Raw genomic sequence first — 5,000 nt, forward strand, 5'->3', positions numbered from 1 at the left:
GACTCCGCCGGTCTTCCAGCGTTCAAGTGCCGGCGGCCGCCGCCGGCCACCGGCCTTTGCCCAACAAACGCAGGGAACAGGTTACCCCGGAGAGAAAAAGCCAGGTGTGGAACAGCTCAGGCGGGGGGCCGGGGGAAAGCCGCTGAAGGCTCAGGACACCCCGCCGGCCATCTGCATCCGGCTGCCGGACACCACCACCGGCCAAAAACAAAAAAACGTGCTGTACCCGCATCGCGGGCTCCGGCTTAGGGCCAGAGAGCAAAGGAACCGAGGCGCCGACCAACCTCGCTCACAGCACCGTGCAGACCTCCCCTTCACTGAGCCCGGCTGGTACAAACCAGGGACGCCAGGAGCAGACCGGACACCGCAGGCCGCCCCACGTATGGCATCTGCACCAGGAAAAAAAGAAAGCGGAAAAGAGGACCGAGGCGCCGCCGCCTCGCCTTACCATCATCCAGCTTCTCAGGGGACCAGAGTGGTGGGGGGGGGTAGCCGCTGAAGGCTCGAGACACCCCACCACGGCCATCTGCACCCGGCTGCCAGCCAACACCGGCGGCCAAAAACGTACCGTGCTGTGCCCATGTCACGGGCTCCGGCTTAGGGCCGAGAGAGCAAAGGACCCGAGGAGTCGACTAGCCTTCGCTCACAGCACCGTGCAGACCTCCCTTCACCGAGCCCGGCCGGTAGAAACCAGGGACGCCGAGAGCCGGCCGGACACCACAGGCCGCCCCGCACGTATGGCATACGATACCGGCAACGAAAGGAGTAAACCAAGAACCAGGGAGGCGCCGCCGCCTCTCGCCTTACCATCGTCGGGCTCTCGGGGGGCCGGGGGGGGGGGGCCACCCACCGGTGGCTCGAGACACACCCCCCCCGGGCCGTCTGCATCCAAGCTGCCGGCCACCGCGACCAGCCAAAACCGTGGCGTGCCCATGCCACGGGCTCCGGCTTAAGGCCGGCAAACAAAGGGAGCAGGTGCCGCCGCCGCCACCTCTCGTCCCATCCCCAAGGCCCCCTCAAGGAGCTGGGCAACAGCCCCCGACGGGCTGGAACCGTACGGAGCACCGCTGTGTCAACACACATACCGGCGCTCCCCCCCTCCGCCATCATCGGGCTCTCGGGGGACCGGGGGGGGGACGGGGGTAACCACCCACGGTAGTCTCACAGCTCGGCTCCCCCCCCCAGTATCCAGCGTTCAAGTGCCGCCAGCCGCCTCCGGCCACCGGTCTTCGGCCTCTCCCGTGCACCTCTGCCCGTCCTTTTCTCACCACTCGGCAGCGACCGCCCCAACGCCGCCCGGCTTCGTGCCGTTCGGCATCTCTCTGGGTGCTCTCGGTTCCGTGCACGCTCGCCTGACAGAGCACCGGCTTGAGAACCGTGCCCAATTCCCCGGGGGAAACCACCGTCTGCGGCCGCCCAGCATTCCACTTGGCCGGCTAAGCCGCGTGCCCTCGCTCGGTGGCGCTTGTCTGGAGCAGAGACGCCTCGTGCCCCTATATAAGGAGAATATGGGTCCGCGCCGGAAAGGGGCGCTTAAAGGCAGTGTCTGCCTGCCAGCGGGGGAGGCGCTGCAGAGACGCCGACTCTTACGATGACCTAACTGGAGGCAGCGCGAAACAGCGACCCCTTGGAGGAACTGCCGGAGCCAACAGGTCTGCCCGCGCTCTAAGTCCCGACGGAGCCGGGTAGACCTGGCAGCCCTTTCGACGGACGCTGAGCCGGCCGCCGGCAACGTGGAGCCGGGTACACCTAGCGGCCACCGCCGGTCGCCTCGGAGGTGGGTAGACCTGACGGCCGCCTCACGCCCCGGAGGCGGGTAGACCTGACGGCCGCCTCACGCCCCGGAGGCGGGTAGACCTGACGGCCGCCACACGCCGCGGAGGCGGGTAGACCTGACGGCCGCCACACGCCCCGGAGGCGGGTAGACCTGACGGCCGCCTCACGCCGCGGAAGCGGGTAGACCTGACGGCCGCCTCACGCCCCGGAGGCGGGTAGACCTGACGGCCGCCTCACGCCCCGGAGGCGGGTAGACCTGACGGCCGCCTCACGCCCCGGAGGCGGGTAGACCTGACGGCCGCCTCACGCCCCGGAGGCGGGTAGACCTGACGGCCGCCTCACGCCGCGGAAGCGGGTAGACCTGACGGCCGCCTCACGCCCCGGAGGCGGGTAGACCTGACGGCCGCCTCACGCCCCGGAAGCGGGTAGACCTGACGGCCGCCTCACGCCCCGGAGGCGGGTAGACCTGACGGCCGCCTCACGCCCCGGAGGCGGGTAGACCTGACGGCCGCCACACGCCCCGGAGGCGGGTAGACCTGACGGCCGCGTCGCGCCCCGGAGGCGGGTAGACCTGACGGCCGCCTCACGCCCCGGAGGCGGGTAGACCTGACGGCCGCCACACGCCCCGGAGGCGGGTAGACCTGACGGCCGCCTCACGCCCCGGAGGCGGGTAGACCTGACGGCCGCCTCACGCCCCGGAGGCGGGTAGACCTGACGGCCGCCTCACGCCGCGGAGGCGGGTAGACCTGACGGCCGCCTCACGCCCCGGAGGCGGGTAGACCTGACGGCCGCGTCGCGCCCCGGAGGCGGGTAGACCTGACGGCCGCCTCACGCCCCGGAGGCGGGTAGACCTGACGGCCGCGTCGCGCCCCGGAGGCGGGTAGACCTGACGGCCGCCTCACGCCCCGGAGGCGGGTAGACCTGACGGCCGCCTCACGCCCCGGAGGCGGGTAGACCTGACGGCCGCCACACGCCCCGGAGGCGGGTAGACCTGACGGCCGCCACACGCCGCGGAGGCGGGTAGACCTGACGGCCGCCTCACGCCGCGGAGGCGGGTAGACCTGACGGCCGCCTCACGCCCCGGAGGCGGGCAGACCTGTCGGCCGCTTCACGCCCCGGAGGCGGGTAGACCTGGCGGCCGCGTCGTGCGAGACATTTTTGTTTCGATAGATGCCAATGAAATCCGAAAAAAAATAAATGAAAAGGGAAATTTTTTTTCTTAACGCACCCCCGCACCCCCGCGCCCCGCCGCGCTCTCATGTGCACGCAGCACCAGCCCCCCCACCCCCCCGCCCCGACCCGTTGGCTGCCATGCAGTCGCTGGCATCATTCGCTGCCCGCCCCCTCGGCCGCCAGTCAGCCCCTCTGCGCCGCGCCACTCCGCGCCGCACGGCGCCGCCCGCCACTCCCCCCCCCCGCTTCCCGCGGCTGCCAGGGGACCCGGCAGAAGCGGCGACGTTCCCCGCACCTCACCCCCAACGGAGACGCCCGTCTCGCTGGAGCGAGTTCGCATCGGGAACCGGGCGCTTTTCGCCGGGTCGGGGTCCCGGCGCTGCCGGGCGGTCCTCGGCTTCAGCTGTTGGTTTCGCAGCGTGGGTTTAGCTTTAGTCTCGGGGGAGGGGGGGTGTGGGGGGGGGTGCGTGTGTGTGTTTTTATTTTGTTTCTTTCCCCCCGCCTTTCGCTGTGCCGCAGAGGCGTGGGCACCGGGCGCCCTTCACCGGGTCCGGGTCCGGGTCCGGGTCCGGGTCCGGGTCCGGGTCCCGGCGTTGCCAGGCGCTCGCTGGCATTCGCGTTTAGGTTTTTTTCGACGGGGTTGGGGTGGGGGGGTGGGAAGGGGGCTCCCGGGCTTTATGTGTGGGAATGGGGGGTGTGTGCGCGTGTGTGTGTGTGTGTGTGTGTGTGTTGTTCGGATTGTTGTTTTGTTGTTTGTTCCCCCCCCCCCCCCCCCCCCCCCGCCGCGACACACACGCGCTCGGACACACACGCAGAGACACAGAGAGAGAGAGAGAGAGAGAGAGCGCGCGCGCGAGAGAGAGAGACACAGGCGCGCGCACACACACACACACACGCACACACAGACACAGACACACGCACGCGCACACACACAGACACCCCCAGCCCCCCACCCCCCCCAGCCCCCCGACCCCCACCGTCGCCCGCGCGCCCGAAGAGCCGTTGGTCCCCGCCCCACCGCTGCAACTCCGGAGCTGCAGGGCGGTGGGTGCGGCCGCCAACCGACCGCAGCCTCCTCGGCGCCGCGGAGCACTACGGCTGGGGGGTGGGGGATCGGGGGCGGTTTCTGTTACACCACCACCACCACCACCACCCGCCCTCGCTGCTCTCCCTCCCACCCCTTTGGCGTTCGTTTGGCTTTCAACCCGCGGCGGGAACGGAGCAGGCGGGCAGGAGGGCGGGCGGCCGAGCGACCGACTGAGGAAGGCGGGGAGCCGGGCCGCGGGCACGGCGCGGCAGGGACTCGGCAGCTGCGGGGGCTCAGCGTCCAAAACACGCGCCACCCATCATCGCCGCCGCCGGCGGGAGGCCCCTCCGGGCCCCCCGGCACGGAGGCGGCGGCGGCGACGCCGCTGGGTCCTAAGGTCTCCCGCCTTCCTTCCCTGGAGCGGCCAATGTGCTGCTGCTGGTGGAAAGCGGGCCGGAGGTAGGGGGCGGCCGGTCTCCTCGCGAACCCCGGGGGTGGCAGGGGGCGGCCGGTGTCACGGTGGACCTGGTGGCGGGAGGGGTGGGGGTTGGGGGGGGGTCGGCAGGGGGGTCGACAGAGCTCGTTGCGGCGGTGGGGGGGCGGGGGGGGGGGGGGGGTGGTGGGGGGGTGGTGTTGGTGGGGAGCGGTTTCTGTTGTTACACACACACCCCCGCCCCGTCGCTGCTCTCCCTCCCACCCCTTCGGCGTTCGTTTGGCTTTCAACCCGGGGCGGGAACGGAGCAGGCGGGCAGGAGGGCGGGCGGCCGAGCGACCGACTGAGGAAGGCGGGGAGCCGGGCCGCGGGCACGGCGCGGCAGGGACTCGGCAGCTGCGGGGGCTCAGCGTCCAAAACACGCGCCACCCATCATCGCCGCCGCCGGCGGGAGGCCCCTCCGGGCCCCCCGGCACGGAGGCGGCGGCGGCGACGCCGCTGGGTCCTAAGGTCTCCCGCCTTCCTTCCCTGGAGCGGCCAATGTGCTGCTGCTGGTGGAAAGCGGGCCGGAGGTAGGGGGCGGCCGGTCTC

This window comes from Athene noctua, unplaced genomic scaffold (genome assembly GCF_965140245.1).
Source record: "Athene noctua unplaced genomic scaffold, bAthNoc1.hap1.1 HAP1_HAP1_scaffold_212, whole genome shotgun sequence".
Classification (NCBI taxonomy): domain Eukaryota; kingdom Metazoa; phylum Chordata; class Aves; order Strigiformes; family Strigidae; genus Athene; species Athene noctua.